The sequence below is a fragment of the Symphalangus syndactylus genome, chromosome 12 (genome assembly GCF_028878055.3).
Source record: "Symphalangus syndactylus isolate Jambi chromosome 12, NHGRI_mSymSyn1-v2.1_pri, whole genome shotgun sequence".
Classification (NCBI taxonomy): Eukaryota; Metazoa; Chordata; class Mammalia; order Primates; family Hylobatidae; genus Symphalangus; species Symphalangus syndactylus.
In genome coordinates this window covers 34,712,916-34,730,500 of record NC_072441.2, presented here as the reverse complement: position 1 = coordinate 34,730,500, position 17,585 = coordinate 34,712,916, and the positions used below count along the sequence as shown (strand labels likewise).

The 17,585-nt window shown below is 33.2% G+C and overlaps 1 long non-coding RNA gene across 1 annotated transcript in view; it reads left to right on the top strand.

The window, feature by feature from the left end:
* LOC134733684 (uncharacterized) overlaps window positions 1-12,920 on the top strand; it is a 78,230-nt gene extending 65,310 nt beyond the window's left edge. The window contains exons 2-4 of the long non-coding RNA XR_010117318.1: window positions 8,311-8,366; window positions 8,993-9,029; window positions 11,204-12,920. This is a non-coding gene — a long non-coding RNA (uncharacterized lncRNA). The remainder of the gene's footprint in view (window positions 1-8,310; window positions 8,367-8,992; window positions 9,030-11,203) is intronic.
* The last annotated feature ends 4,665 nt before the right edge of the window (window positions 12,921-17,585 follow it).

Sequence of the window (17,585 nt, the reverse complement as noted above, 5' to 3'; positions counted from 1 at the left end):
TAGAGATGAACATCAATGACAGTTAATATTTTGTAATTTATAATAAATATAAATTTAGATTTAGGTTGCTTTATTTGAGGCACTGTGTTAAACACCTTAAAAGCTGTGCTATATTTCTTAGAAATGTTTTTAAGCTGATACTGTTTTTAATACCAAGATATAAAACTGTTAATATTTTGGAATGAATATAGATTTTTTTCCTCAGTGCCTGTCAATTTGTACACATATATAAGCACACTCAAATTTCTTTTAACACAATTGTTAAAAATTGTTTAAAAAGTATAACACAATGTACTCTTTATCTTGTTTAATAACTTTCCAAAACTTAAATTTTTTGTAAACATTTTCATGTTATTACAATTTTAATGGCATTACTTTTTAGTGTTTGAGTGGCCTTCTTTTGACTGCTATAATTACTTTAACCCCTACTATTTGATACGTAATATTTCCCTGTGAAAAATAATTATATAATTGTATTTGAATTCTTAAATACTTACATACATTTCAGAATTAAACTCTCCACTTTCTATGCTAAGAAACACTTTAAATTACATGGGTATATTACTTGTTCTTGGAAATATTGAAAAGCAAATTTGCCTGATATTTTTTTATTTTTTATTTTTTATTTTTTTGAGATGGAGTCTCGCTCTGTCGCCCAGGCTGGAGTGCAGTGGCGCAGTCTCGGCTCACTGCAAGCTCGCCTCCCAGGTTCACGCCATTCTCCTGCCTCAGCCTCTCCGTGTAGCTGGGACTACAGGCGCCCGCCACCACGCCCGGCTAATTTTTTTGTATTTTTAGTAGAGACGGGGTTTCACCGTGGTCTCGATCTCCTGACCTCATGATCCGCCCGCCTCAGCCTCCCAAAGTGCTGGGATTACAAGCGTGAGCCACTGCGCCCGGCCTTGCCTGATATTTTTGACTCTAGCTCTTTCTATCAGAAGTTTCTTTTGATTAACTTACAGATTGTTTTCCTATCTTTTGGACTGTTTGACCATACTTTTGAGTCCATTTAAAAATACACATATTTTATTTATTTTTTAAAGTTTATTACCCCCAATTATCCAGTAAAACATACATTTTTAAACCTTTTTATTTGTTCCCTTTGTTATTTACAATTTTGTGAGCTTTAGCAATGAATTTATTAGGTTTGGCAAAGTGATGTTTATTATATTGAAGTTTTGGAAAAAATACCTCCAATTCTTTAATTCCTTTAGCAATTTTATTGTACTTCTGATTTTTAGTTACTGTGGACAAACGTGAAAAGTAGTTATTGATTGATACAGTAACCAGTGGAGTCTGTTTACTGTTTATAGTAACAGAGGACAAATGTTAATAGTTGGTGTGACCAATGATGGTTGTCACAAGAGATGATTCTAATCAGAATCACCACCAAAGTCTCTCTTGAGAGAAAGAGAGGACTGTGCCTGGAGCGCTTGACTCATTTGCCCTATTTTTCAGGAGAGTAGAATCAACTTTCATGCTATAATTAATATCCTTGAGAAGAAGAAACATTAAGTTGTTGTTCTATTACTATACTTTTTACCAAGAATTTTAATAACAATTTCTAACCAGAAAATCAGATGGGGCCTTAGCCAATTCTAAATTTAGCTTAGCTAATTAATTAATTAATCATCAAGTATTTTTTGAGTGTCTTCTATGTACTAAGTATTGAGGTATTTGTTAGAAATATTAAAGAATATGTAATCTTTGCTTTCAAGAAGCTTATAGTCCAATGGAGGTGTCAGGCATAGGTGATGTTTACAATGCAGTGTGATAAAAGATACAGTTAAAATATATACAAAATGCTATGGAAGTACAAAAAATGTTCCACTTCTTAGATAAGTCATAGAGGAGTTTTCAGAAGTAGTGATACTTATGTTAGATGGGAGTCTTTCACAGGGTGTATGTTTGAAAGTGATGCTTAAGAAATGGGCAAACCTACAGAGACCCCAAAATCTGGTCGTGTGTACAGGCTGTACTGAGGGATGTAGTAGAATTTATGCTTGGAACTGCGTGCAATAGGCCAGATTGTAACATTTGGAATTCATCACCTGGGTAAAGGCAGGACAGAAGAGGCCTAGTCATTAACAGTAGCTTTAGACCCTTGTCTAGAATGATGAGTCTATGGTCCGGAGCTTTGTCTATCTTGTTCATTATCACATCCCCAGTAGATAAAGAGTGTCTGGCATATATTATGCCTGTAATACCTAAATGTTGATGGAATGAATGACATTCAACTTCAATGAAGGATAATCATCTAAAGACAAAATTTCACATTTTGTGAGAGAGCACTTTGCAACATCTGATGATATGTTTCCGTGTTTCGATAGATACACTGAGAGGATATGATCTCCCCTGATTTTAGAATAATTCCCATAAATTTAATTATATTCGCAGTCCACATTATCTAATAATTTTTCTCAAGTGAATCAATCAAAGGCTTTGGAGAATTCATTATTACTATGGCCTTATAAAAAACTTTTAAAATGTTGACAAATACGTCAATATTTACATGAATTAATAAGTGACATACAATGTCCCACTGAACAGATAAATAGAAAAGTATTAATGAAACTCTGGGGAGTTAATGTTAATGACAACAAAAAATACAATTTTATGTATAGGATTGCTAATTTTCCTTGTGGGTTCTGGAATCCCAAATAACTACAAAACCAAAGTGGTCATCTTTATCTTGCATATCCATTCCGCTGCTTGTATGAGAAAGATTTTTTTAAAAAAAGATAATTAAATTTATAGCAGATACTTTTTTAGTAATCAAACTTTAGCAAATATATATAGATCAGTTCCCTTCACTGATGATGCAATAAGAGAATAAGGTACTTCAGAATGAGGTTTATGTTGGGATGAAAAAGAGGTTATAAAAAGCGTGAACTTTCAAATGAATCATAAAAACAGGGAGGAGGCTATAGTTTTGGAATATATGTACATTTTTTAAACCAGATTCTTTGAAAAATACAGAACATAGGCTAAATATAATCATATTTATTTAACTATTGAATTATGAAGGTATCCTTATTCCTTGATCCATGTTGTACAAGTGAAAATATATCAAGTGCCTCAGCATATTTATATGTTTTGTCTGAGACAAGGAGTTAAAAGGAGAAACAGAGGTGACATGAAAGAAATGGAATGGCCTGAGACAAAGACCAGTTTGTTTAGTTTAATTAGATGGTGCAGAGAGTTATTTTAAGTTTAACAAGGAGTTATGGGGGTTATCCATATCCTTAATCTTCACTTCCTTAACAAAACCACACACATTTGTAGCTTATAAATTATATTTTCTCTCAGATATATCAGAAAATGCCTTTTTAACTCTAAAGAAAAAAAGTAAGGTAATGTATGTTTTAAATAAAATAAAAATTTGTCATTAGGCTTTCAGGTTAGTAATTCAGGAGACTATGAAAAAAATACATAGCTGTGGTTTATATGAGCAAACCAATCTGCTTCCTGAATGGATATGCAACTGTTCAAACTGTAGCTCAGTGTATTAAATAATGTTTGGAAAAGGCCCTGTGGTTATTTGCAAACCATGTTTAGATTTAAACTTAATATTTTGAGCCCAAGAGAAGGGGATCACCATAAACTCATCTCATCTGTCAAATAGATAATACACAAGACGATTCTGGTAGTATAGCAATAAGGATTTGGGAACTGGCTGCCAAAGGTGATAAGACCTAAAGCAGATTTGGGGAAATTGAATATTGCTGAATTTAACATTTAAAGTCATCAGTGGAGTACAGTCATCACGGATAGGCTATAAAAGTAGAGAGTGAAGATTCTAAATACTTTATATGGTTTGTTGTAGGTCATTTGTGAGAGAAGTTTGTACTACATTTTTGTGTGCAGTACTACAAATTTGCAAATAGCAATATCAGTATAAATGGGATTTGTGCCTGCTGTTTCGACTTCAAAAACTTCCAATTAAGACAACTGATTAAATAAAAGTATAATATCTCAAGCACATCTGTACCAGTGAGTTTAGTCATTTCCAGATGAGAATATATATGGTAACTAAAAGTAATTTTAAACCTGAAGTAAGAAATTTTAACCAAAATCTAATGAATGCTGATTAAATATATAATCAGATGCAAGTGTAAAATGTAGTAAGTCATGATACTTTTTCATACAAATATATCCAGCATTTACACAAACACACAGATAAAGGCACTGAAATATTGTGTTCATTCTGAGCTGTTTAAATCTTAGAGCTAGGAATTGCCACAAGGAATAGGCTAATCTAGTGTCTTGGCTGTCTTAAAGGACAGACAGTTGCCAATATTCTTATTATATTTCTCCTGGGATGAAGACTCAATTATCAACCTACTCACTGCTTTACCATTCTTATGGCTACAAAGAACTTATTTTCAAATAATACTTATCCTAAATTTGTTATCCACTTTAAAAAGTGAATATATACACTTTCAATGAGTGTCTCTACAGATTTGTTTCAAAGATGTGGAGAATAAATATCACTCAAAGAACAAAAATGAAATTAAAAACCCAAAAAAACCCTTCACTCTGGAATTTTAAGGCCAAAATAGATCTCTTGATTTATATACACTGGATTTAAGTACATTAATAAAAATTTCATGTATAACACTATTTAATAGAAAAAAGTAGCCTAATTGGTAATAATAGCTAATATTTACAAAAGCAATATTCCAGGCACTCCTTTAAGCTCCTTGGATAAACTAACTCATTTCACCCTAAGAAAATCCTAGGAGGAAGATGATAATATTATACTTTGTAATGACGAAGCCATTGTGGCACGGAGCATTAAGTTTCTCAAGTCACTACATACAGTAAGCAGTGGAGCCAAGCTTCTAATCCAGCCCCTCTGAATTCAGATCTGTTTTGACCACCCTAATGTACCACTTACAGCACACCAATCTCAAAGGATTTTGGGAGGATTCAATAACCTTAAACCTTTTAAGTTCAGAGGAAAAAGACTTGTAAAATAAATGCTTGATAAATATTTCTTTTTAAGATAGTGATAATGATGTGATGATTAGAGTTTGTAACCTCCTATGGATTCAATTTTTGGGTAATGTAACTTACAAGTGAAACCTAGAGATTTCAAAAGTAAATATTTGGCAGCATTTGCCGATAATTTTTGATTTAGTGTTTTCTTCCATCACTGTGTAAAAAGAGTCTCCCATCTGTCAATGAGTCAGCGTTTATGGAGCATCTATATTATATATAAAGTATACTTACAAAGAATGTTTAATGCTTTGTCTTAGAGAAGCTTCTATTTGACATGATAAGTCAAAATATTCTACTCACATAGAAGGTTAAACATTTTAACATCAACATAAAACAATTGCAAACTAATTTAGTGCCAGCTGTACATATGTAATAATAATTCACATTTGTATTGCTTACCAGGGGCCATATATATGGAATTCACATCTTCATGATGTTTTAGTCTCTAAAATACTCTCATATTCATAATTTTACTTAATCTCCAACCATCTTTATTTTTAACTGCTTCTAGACACCTCTACCTGTAAATTCCATATTCTGCTTATCCTCAGCCTTTCCAAAATCAAGCAGATTACTTCCCTGCTGAAACTCAGCACTTTTTCTATCTTCTTAACTGAAAAATGATGGGTTGATGGTACTTTTCTATCACTTCATAAAGTTTATTTCATTTTCTGGAAGACAGATGTCATATTTGAGATATCTCCATATCCCCATGCCTAGTAAACTTCGTGGTTCACAGTATATGCTCAGTAAATATTTATGAAATAGATACATCCCAACCTTGTAGGAGAAGAAACTGAGGCTTAGAGAAATTGAGCAGTGTGTTTTAACAAAGTGATGTGAAAGTGTGAACAGGGAAAGTAAGGAGAAGAGCAGAATGTCAGGTTTATCATGCAAATGTATCTGAAACATACACAAGGCAACATCTAACATATTTGCAATTGCTGTCACACTTTCTTCTTTATGTTTAGCCAAAATGCCTACCAAATAGCTATGCCAACCTGCCAGAGTCCTTGTGGCAATCACCTACCACAATGATGTTTTCAAGGTATTAGAGAAATAAAAGTACAGGTAACTTTTTTTTTATACTATGTTGAGATTTCTGTTCTAAATGAAAACAAATAATCAGTAAGCTGCTTTCAAATATTTACACACAGCTCTACTCAAAAACACTGTTGGATTGTAGATTACAAGAACCACAAAAGAAACACCTTAGTAAATTTTGAGTAAAGCAATGACCCTGCACAACTTTATAGAGAAATGTCAAATGACTGTTTTGCTAAAAGCAGAGCAAGAAAGTTTTTCTTGAAACTCTTTGCTTAGCTTTACTCCCAAATGGGAATGTGAATTAAAGTGTTAAGAGTTTCTATAACTGGGTTTAATCCCTCACTAGAGCCTTTTAGACTGGACCCTTAACAAGGGATCTATTAATTCCTCTGAAAGGGATAGAGTTCATCCATCCCTGGGATGTATACAAAACAGAAGTCAGGGTATAAAACTTTCCTTAGTACTCTGTTCACACTTTGATGGTAGGAGATATATTTCTAGGTAACAAAGTCCTTCTTAACCAACAGTGAATCTGATGTCTTTAGTGTTCAAAGTTCCTGGGTGTTTTGGAAGCTACCATTGACTCCTCAAAATGCCCACAAAATCTCTTTAAATAACTTTCAGCTTAGGCCCATAATCTGCAACTTGGCCTTTTTGAGCTGTTACACCAGGTGATGTACACTGACCTTTGTGATCCAAAGAAATAAAAAGTAGCTTGAACTTTATCCCATGCTTATGGGAACCTTGTACCATTCCTAAAATCTCTGGGGGTTCTAGTGGAGGCAGCTGACTCATATTTCTCTGTTGTTCCATCTGGTGTGACTCCCTTTATATGCTAAAATATTGAAGATACAGCTAAGCCAGTCATTGAATTTATTCTATGCCATTTTCTCATTCTTTAGCCTAAATAATGAATGCAGTACTTCTCAAAATATTATTCACACAAGAAATTTGTGTATCTTGCACACAAAGGCTTAAGGTGATAAAATTTACAGCATAGCATCGTATAACGTTGAAATAAATACTGAAAATTAGATATTATCTTTCACAAAGCTCCTTTAGTCTTGCTGCCAATGACATTATGGACATTGTGTCTCCCTTTCTCAACAGTCCCTCTGTGATGGTTAATTTCATGTGTCAACTTCGCTAGGCTATGGTGCCTAGTTGTTTGGTGAAAGCCTAGCCCAGATGGTACTGTGAAGGTATTTAGTAAATGTGATTAATATTTACAGTGAGTTGACCTTAAGTAAAGGAGGTTATCCTGGATCATGTGAGTGGGACTTATTCAACCAGTTGAACGTCATAAGGATAAAAACTGAGGTTTCCAGGAGAAGAAGAAATTCTGCCTCAAAACCATGACATAAAAACCATGCTTAAGTTTCCAGTCTACTAGTTGACCCTATATTTTGGATGTACCAGCCCTCAAAATCACACTAAATCTCTCTCTCTCTCTGTCTTTAGGCTACATATGTGCATATACATGACATATATGTGTACCAGTCTGTTCTCACACTGCTATAAAGACATACCCGAGACTGGGTAATTTATAAAGAAAAGAGGCTTAATTGGCTCACGGTTCTGCACTGCTGGGGAGGCCTCAGGAAACTTACAATCATGGCAAAAGGGGAAGAGGCATGTCTTACATGGCGGCAGTGAGAGAGAGCAAGAGCAGGAAAAACTGCCTTATGAAACGATTAGATCTCGTGAAAACTCAGTTACTATCTTGAACAGCATGGGGAAAAAATACCCCCATGACCCAATCACCCCCCACCTGGTCCTCCCTTGACATGTGGGGATTATGGGGATTATAATTAGAGGTGAGATTTGGGTGGAGACACAGAGCCAAACCATATCTATCTATCTATCTATCTATCTATCTATCTATCTATCTATCTCTCTCTCTCTCTCTATCTCTCTCTCTATCTCTCTATCTCTCTATCTATAATGTGTATATACACACGCACATCCTATTTGTGTGTTAGTTCTCTGTGGAACCCCAACAAATACAACTTGCTTTGAATAACTGTCTCTCCATAACTCAGTTTTTCTTATTTTTCACTATAGTGTAAAATAGCTTTCTAATTCCTAATCTGCTCTTTGCTTACTCTTGCATATCCAAAAACTCATTATAGTTTTCAGCTTGCCAATGTAACATTAACTCCAGGGCTCAAATGGTTTAGTGACATAGAATCACTGGTAGAGACCTTGAGATTTCATTTTTCTCTTTGTGCTTCAACACTCTCTGTGACCTCTTTGTAGGGAGCTCTGTTGAGCTTGTTCATCTGTGACTTGAATTATGCCATCTCCCTCAAAAGGTAAATGTATCAACAGTTAATTTTGAATTTAATAATACTTACCTTTATTGTCTAAAGAGCTTCTTATATTAAAATTTTTATAAACCATCTTAGCCTAATATCTTATCTGCCTCTAATCCTGAGTCCTAATATTTCACCTTTTCAAAAGCAAGATTTGTCATAACTTAGGACAGTCATATAGCAAAAGGAATATATATTTGGGGATCAGTTTGACAGCCATTAAATTGTAATTTTGTTATTTGCTCTCTTGGCAGTGCTACTTAACCTCTCTGTATGTGTATTTCTGCCTATGCAAAATGAGAATAATAATGCTGGATTTACAAATTTTTTAGGAGCATTGAGTAAAATAACATATATAAAATATTTTGCCTACTTTCTAATACTAAGTATGTATTTAGATTTTACTTTTTTGTTTTCTTAAGAATAGATTGTGGTATGAGAAAAGAGTTGTAGAAGAAAGAAATTTTCATTCTTCAACACAATTTCTAGTCACTTTTTGGAAAATTTTGTACATATGCAAAGTAAACAGAATAGTAAAATAAAACCCTGTATTCACAAAGCTTCAACAATCACCAACAATCTTTCATCTTGTTTTTTTTCTACCTCTCTCTATTCATTTCCCACAGACTGATGATGGTGATGATGACAGTGATGGTGATTTAGGTAAAATTTACAATCATTGAGATGCACAAATGTTAACTGTATAATTTTAAACTCATATGATCCACATCCCTTTTATGATATAGAGCATTTTCCAGAGTTTCTTCCAGTCTCTTCCTAGTCAATCTCCACTACTTACCTCCTACATATGCAGCCTGGTAACCACTCTTCTCTATTCTCATTCTTTTAAAATTTTTACTTAGATTACTTTTGTATGTTCTAGACTTTCATAAATGAATATTCATGTACCTGTCATTTTGTGGACATATTGTTTTTTCTTCACCAAATATTTAAGAGTAGAATGTTGGGTCAAAGGATAAGTAAATGTCCAACACTAAAATACTACTAAAACATTTTTCAAAGTGGTTGTAACATTTTACATTGCCAGCAGCAATATATGAGAATTATGATTGCTCCATATCCTTGCCAGTGTTTGAGGTTTTCAAACATTTTAATTTTAGACATTGTGGCGAGTGTTTTGTGGTATGTTATTTGGTTTTAATTTGAATTTCCCTAATAACAATTGGTCTTGAGAGCTATATTGTGCATATTGGCCATTCATAAATCTTTCTTCAAATAGTGTCAGTTCAAATCTTTTGCATATTTTTCCAATTTGTTTATTGTAAATTACACATAACATAAAATTGACCATGTCAACCATTTTTAAGTGTATAGTTCAGTGGCATTAAAAACATTCATAATGTTGTATAGTCATCTCCACCATTCATTTACATAACTCTTGTCATCTTGACAAGCTAAAAGCCTGTGCTCGTTAAATGATAACCCCCACTCTCCCATACTTCCAGTCCTTGGCAACCACCATTCTATTTTCTGTCTCAATGATTTTGATTACTTTAAATACCTCATGTAAGTGAAATCATACAGTAATTGTCCTTTTGTAACTGACTTACTTCGTTTAGCATAATGTGCCCAAGTTTCACTCAGGTTGTAGCATGTCAGAATTCAGTTATTTTATCTTTTTATTGTAGTAATATATAATGTTCTTCTTAATCCCTTTTAATCTTTTTGATTTAAATTATATTTTTTTCTGATACTAATATAACCATGCCTGCTTTCTTTTGGTTATAATTTGCATGGGTTATATTTTTCAATCCTTTCACTTTAATCTGTTTGTGTCTTTGAATCTAAAGTGAATCTCTTGTAGACAGCATATTGTATCATGTTTGTTATATTTTTTAATACATACTGCCAATCTCTTTTTTTTTTTTTTCCTTAAGATGGTGAGATATGGAGTCTTGCTCTGTCGCCCAGGCTGGAGGGCAGTGGTGTGATCTCAGCTCACTGCAACCTCCGCCTCCCAGGTTCAAGCAATTCTCCTGTCTCAGCCTCCCAAGTAGCTGGGATTACAGGTGCCCACCACCATGCCCAGCTAATTTTTGTATTTTTAGTAGAAATGGCATTTTGCCATGTGTGCCAGGCTGGTCTTGAGCTCCTGACCTTAGGTGATCCACCCGCCTTGGCCTCCCAAAGTGCTGGGATTACAGGCATGAGCCACTGCGCCCAGCCAAATCTCTGTCTTTTGAATGGAGAATTTAATCCATGTACATTTAAAGTAGTTACTGACAAAAGGGGAGTTCTTTGATTTCTTCATTTGTCTTCTATATAACATACATTTTTGTCCTCAATTTTTTGTATTACTATCTTTTTTTTGTTTAGTTAATTTTTTGTAGTGAAATGTTTAAATTCTTATTTCTTTTCATGTATATTCTTCTGTAGCTATTTACTTTGTGGTTACCATGGGGATTACACTTGAAATACTCAAGTTCTAACACTGTAATTTGAATTTTTACTAGACAAACTTCAATAACATAGAAAAACTCTGCTCCTTTAATAGTTCTGTCCCTACCTATTTCAGTTGCTGGTGTCCAAAAATCACATTTATATATTGTATACCAAAAAACGTATACCAGTAATTGTTTTAAATGCATTACTCTTTTAAATTATGTAGAACACAAAATGTAGTTATAAACCAAAGTTAAATACTAACGTTTAGACTATTGTTTTTTAAAAATGCGTGTTTCTTAAATAATGTATACAAAATAGAGTTACAAACCATTGTGTCAAGCTTTTATAATTGCCCCCATGCTGACATGTATTGACATCTTTATTTCTTCCTATAGCTTCAAATTACTCTATAGTGTCCTTTTATCTTTCAGGGCTCCGGTGAACATTCCTTTCAGAAAAGGGCTAGTGACAGTTAACTTCCTCAGCTTCTGTTGATCTGGGAATGTCATAATTTCTCCCTCACTTTTGAAGGACAGTTTTGCTGGATATTAAATTTTTGGTTAACTTTTTTTTTTTCTTTTTTTGCACTGTGAGTATATTGGCCCACCACTTTCTGACCTCCAAAATTTCTGGTGAGAAATCTATCATCTTATTGAAAGTCCCTTGTATGTGAGAAGATGCTTCTCTCTGGATGCTTTCAAGAGTTTCTCTTTGTTTTTGGTTTTTCAAAGTTTGATTATAACGTGTCTTGATAGGAGTTTCTTTGAGTTCATCTTACTTAGAGTTTGAGCTTCTTGAATGTTTATATTCATATCTTTCAACAAATTTGGGAATTTTTCAGACATTATTTCTTCAAATATTCTCCTTGCTTTATTTGCTGTCTCTTCTTCTGGGATTCCCATAATATATTATATATTGGAACCTCTGATGATGTCCCACAAGTCCCTTATGCTCTGTTCATTTTTCTTAATTCTTTTCCTTCCTGTTCCTCAGACTTGATGATTTCCATTGTCATATTTTCAAGTTTGCTGATTCTTCTGCCTGCTCAAATCTACCTTTGAATCTCCCTAGTAAATTTTTAATCTTAGTTATTGTATTGTTCAGGTCCAGAAATTTTTGGTTTCTTTTTAAGTTTTCTATCACTTCATTGATGTTTCAACTTTGTTCATGTCTGTTTTCTTAATTTTCTCCATATCTTCCTTTAGTTTTTTGATCACTGTTAAGACGGTTGTTTTAAAGTCTTTGTCTAACATATCTGCCATCAGTCTTTTTCAGAAAGTTTCTGTTGATATTATTTTTTTGAATGGGCCATAGTTCACTGTTACTTTGTATGTCTTACTATTTTTGGTTGAAAATTAGACATTTAAATCTAATAATTTGGTAACTCTGGATGTCAGATTATTTCCTTAATCCAAGTTTGTTCTTTTTTGTTGTTTTTGCTTTTTTGATTTTTGTAGACAACTTCTGTGCCCAAGATGAGCCTGAGGTATACTGTTAAGGTGTTCTTGGGTGTTTTCTGAGCCTGCACTTTTACTTGAGCATGTGAGGTCACTGTCTAGTTTTCCCCATATTTACAGTTTCTTTTGGACATCCTAGTCTGTAATATCTGGCTGCCAAAGAGGGAAAAAGAGAAAAATGAGAGGACTGAGATAGAGAATGTTGCAGTAGCCCTTTAAATTCCCCTGGAAGTCACTTCAGCTGAAAGAGGGAAGGGCTTGCAGCAATGAAGAAGGTGCAACAAAAATGGTGTCCCAAGTTTTTGTCTGGACCTCTGTGATCAGAAGCACCAATCAGTGATCAGAGCACAGTTCTCTGACACCTGGAAGACAGTGATTTTTTTTTTCTTCCACCCTGGCTCCTGCAAGCTGTGTCTAAGCTGCTCTTGGAACACGTGCACAGCTGCCTGCCATGGGCTGAGAGAAGTGGAATGGGTAGCTGCTACTATGATAAAAGTTGAAACTGGCCAAAATATACCACAATTTCATATCCCAGCCTTCCTTTGTAAGTTGCAAGCCTTTAATAGACCTCAGAGTTTCAAAAGAGTCACATCAAACAGACTCTTCCAGCGCAATTGTTGCCTATGTAAACAGGTAGATTCCTGGTGCTTCCTGCTCTGCCATCTTTCCACAATCCTTCTCTCTTTTGACTTTAAAAAAAAAAAAAAAAAAAAAAAAAAAAGGTATTGTTGGTCATTTTCTTATTGGATTATAATATTTATATAGTCTCAACCTAAGTCCTGTCAGATATATATATTGTTAATAAATTCTTTGTCACTTACTTCCATAGTGAAATTTCGGATTCACAAAATAATGTAATTTTGATGCAATCTAATTTATCAACTTCTTTTTTTATTATACTTAAGTTCTAGGGTACATGTTCACAATGTGCAGGTTTGTTAAATATGTATACATGTGCCATGTTGGTGTGCTGCACCCATTAACTCGTCATTTACATTAGGTATATCTCCTAATGCTATCCCTCCCCTCTCCCCCCAGCCCACGACAGGCCCAGGTGTGTGATGTTCCCCTCAACTTCTTTTTCTTTACGATCTTTGGTTTTTGTATTTTACGAAATAACTGTCTACCCTCAGGTTGTAAATAGCCAATGTTTTTTTATAAAAGCTTTTTGGTTTTATATTTTATATTTAGGTTATAATACATCTCAATAGTTTTATGTGTGTTATGAGAGATAGGTGTAGATGTTCATTTTTTATTCATATGAATATCCAATTGTAGTAGCTTCATTTATTGAAAAAAAAATTCTTCCCCTAATGAATTGTTTGGCATTTTAAAAATCAATAAACTATTCGTAAGTCAGAAAAGTTTTGATTGTCTATTATTCCATTGATGTTTTCATGTTTGCATAGTATCTGACCTACACCACACTGCCTTAATTGCTGTAACTTTTAGAAAGTCATTCAGTCAGTGTATTAGCTTTTTATTGCTTTTAATAGCAAATTAATCCCAAGTTTAGCAATTTAAAGCAACAGCTATGATTATGTTACAGTTCTGTAGGTTAGAACTATAGGCATTGCGTGGCTGGGTTCTCCGCTCACATTCGCACAGATTGAAATCAAGGTGTCAGCTATGTGAAATTTTATCTTTAGTTCAGGGTCCTCTTCCAAGTTCATTCAGGTTGTTAGCAGAATTCACTTTCTTGTAATTGTAAGACTAAGGTCCCCATTTTCTTGCTGGGTATCAGGTGGGTACCGACCACTCTTAGCTTATAGAGGCCACCCACATTCCTTGCCATATGGTCCTTCCATTTTCAAAACCAGTAATGAAAATTTCCCCTTTGTTGAATTTCTCTCATGCTTCAAATCTCTGATTTTCTGTATATTTTATTGTAGACTCTGATTTAGAGAAATCATGTGTTTAGGTCAAGACCACCCACATGATCTCCCTTTCTTAACATCAACTGTACCATATTCTGTACATTAATCACTTCCATCATATTCACAGCCTCAGGGTATATACATTGTAGAATGAGTTCTTGGGGCCCATTTTAGAATTCTGCCTACCACAGTCAGGTAGCAAAAGTTCTGCAGCTTTCTTCCCTTTTTTGAGATTATTTTGTCTATTCTATGAACCTTTACATTTTCGGAAATATTTTAAAAACAACTTGTCATTTTCTATTTAAAAAAAAAAACTGATGGGCTGATGTTGTTGCATTTTTTTAATCTATTGATCAATTTGGAAAGAATTTATTTTTTAAGGATATTGAGTCTTCCAGTACATAAACTTTGCATATCAATCTCTTAACAATATTTTTAACTTTTCAGTGTAGGAGTGTTAAATGACTTCTGTAAAATTTATTCCTAAATATTTCATTTTTGATGCTACTGTAAAATTCATTTTTGGTTGCTTGCTGCTAGTGTGTAAAAATAGTTGATTTCTGTATATTGAAGAAATACACAGAATTTCTTCAAAAATTGATATATTTGGAGAGCTTGCAACCATATTTATTATTTATAGAAGCAATATTTAGTTCCTTAAGATTTGTATGTAAACAATCATGTTGCCTGTGAACAGATGCAAATGAATATTTTTCTTTCAAATTTGATTATTTTATGCTTTATTGCACTGGCTACAACATACAGTCATCTGGAATTAAAAGAAAAAATAAAGTTTTCTGCCTTATTACATATTTTGGGAGAAAATATTCAGTCATCACTACTAAGTACAATGTTAGATGTAGGTTGTTTACAGTTATATCAGATTGAGGGAACTTCATTTTGTATCTAATTTGATGAAAAACGTTTTAAAAATCATGAATGTATTTTGAATTGTATAAATGTTTTCTACAGTTATTGAGATTATTACTATGTTGTATTTTATCTTTTATTCTGTTAATGTGGTATATTGCATTGTTTGATGTTTTGAACATTAAATTAGTCTTTCATTCTGGAGATAAATTACACATGGTCCTAATGCAGTATAATTTTTATATGTTATTGGATTCCATTCACTAATACTTTGTTAAAAATGTTTATGCCTGTGTCCATGAGAGATATTGGTCTGTAACTTTCTTTTTGTGATACCTGGTAGGTTTTGGTATCAGTAATATCCTAGCCTCATATTATGAAATTATAATTATTTCCTTTTACTCTATTTTCTAAAAGAATTTCTTTCTGAACTGTTTGATAGAATCAACCAGTTAGCCCACCCAGTACTGGTATTTTTTTTTGGGAGAAGGAGCAGGTATTCTTTTTAAATAATGAATTTAATTTCTTTTGCAGATATAGTGCTATTACTTTTAATTTAATCTTGTACCAATTTTTAAGTTGTATTTTCAAGTAATTTGTCCATTCAGTTTCAGAGGTCATATTTATTGACCTATGGTGGTTCCTAATTTTTTTTTATGATCCTTATACTATAGGATTTGTAATATTTCTCTTTTTATTGCTGATATTAGTGATTCGTTTTTTCTATTACTTGATCATGCTTTCTAGTAGTTTGGCAATCTTATTTTTTAAATGCACTCCTGGGGGAAGGTGTTAAAAACTTCAAATATGAATGTTATTTCACTAATATTCCATATATCTGGAAGCTCTGTTATGTATGCATATATATAATTATCTCTTCATGGTATAGTAAGAATTATTAAGAACGGTCCTTTTTCTGGTAACATTCCTTTTCTTGAAAACTATTTGATTATTGAAATAACATTCAATTTTTTTATGCTTATTCTTTGCATGGTTTATCTTTTTTCTCTTTTAACCTATTTGTATCTTTACATTTAAAATGCTTTTTTATACAACAAATAGGTCTTTCATTTTTTATCCAGTTTAACAACCTTGTTTTTTTTTATCAAGACTGAAACATTTTTAAAAATTAGAGTGTTTAAGACATTTCCTAATTAATGTAATTACCAATATGACTGTATTAAGGTATGAGATTTGCTTTTTATTCCCCCTTTATGTCATGAGTTTTTGTTTCTCTGCTCCTCCTTTCCTATGTTTATTTTAGGTAAATCAATTTTTTTGTATTGAATTTGGATTTTTAATTGCCTTTTAGCTCTCTATATATTTGTATTATTTGTAATGATTTCTCTGGGGATTAAAATATGCCTTTTTAAAATCACAATCAACTTAATGTTACTATTATACTTCTTCCTATAAAATTGAGGAAACTTGCAACTTTATATAGTTCTATTCTCCCAATTCTTTTTATTATTATTACCATGTCATGCCCAATCAGTCTGAAAATATTTTTTTCTTCCGCTGAAGTTTGTGGCCTTATGGTTTCTTTTGACAAGTAATTGTCATTTGTATCACTGTTGCCCTATATTTAATGTGGTTGTTTTACCTTTGCTGCTTTCAGGCTTGTGAGTTTATCTTTGTACTTCAGCAGGTAGACTATGATTTATTGAGGTGGGATTTTCTTTTTATTTAACTTGCTTGAGTTTTTTTTTGAGCTTTTGGGTAGGTTGATGCTTTTCAAAATGTGGGAATTTTTTAAGTCCTCTTTTTTCTGTTATAATTTTCTCTTTCCTTTCTAAGGACTCTATTTACACTGAGATGGCTAGATATTGTCCCACAAGTCCCAAATTCTGCTCATTTTTCTTTAGCCTTTTTGAATCTTTATTCTTCAGACTGGATAATTGCTCTCGATTTGTTTTCAAATTCAGTGACTCTTTCTTCTTGTATTTCTAATCTGTTAAGCCCATGGAGTAATTTTTAAAATTTTCAGATATTGTGCTTTTTAATTCTAGGATTTCTAATTTTTCTTTTTTTAGTCTCGACTTTTCTGCTGCAATTTCCCATCATTCATTATGTGCAGTTTCTCTCTGAATTTGTGGACGTCTTTATTGCAGATGCTTTAAAATATTTGCTAATTACAATATGTAGGTATTCGCAGAGAGGTTTTTTATTGACCATTTTTCAGAGGGTGTATGGGTAATATTTTTCTTTTTTAAAATTTGCATGTCTTACGGGTTTTAACTGTATTCTGGACATCATGAATAAATCATTGTAGAGCCTCTAGATTCTGTTATGTTTCTCTGAAGAATGACTTGCAGTTAGCTTGACTGGACTCAGCCTCTGTAATCTTTCTCCTCTGCGGTCTGTAGCAATCTACATTTATGTTCATGTATTGCAGTTTTTAACTGTTTTTAATTTTTCATGCTGTTGCAGTCTTTGACGTGAATATATATGGTTATCTGGCAAATATTTGTGTTGATTTTATATGCAGGTATTGAGGCTTATTCCTTCAGCAGCTACTTTCCTTCCTGGGTTTCCCCATACTTTTCTGAATGGTCTGCCATTACAACCTCTCTCCTCTTGCTATTTAATTTTCCAAGGCTACAGTATTC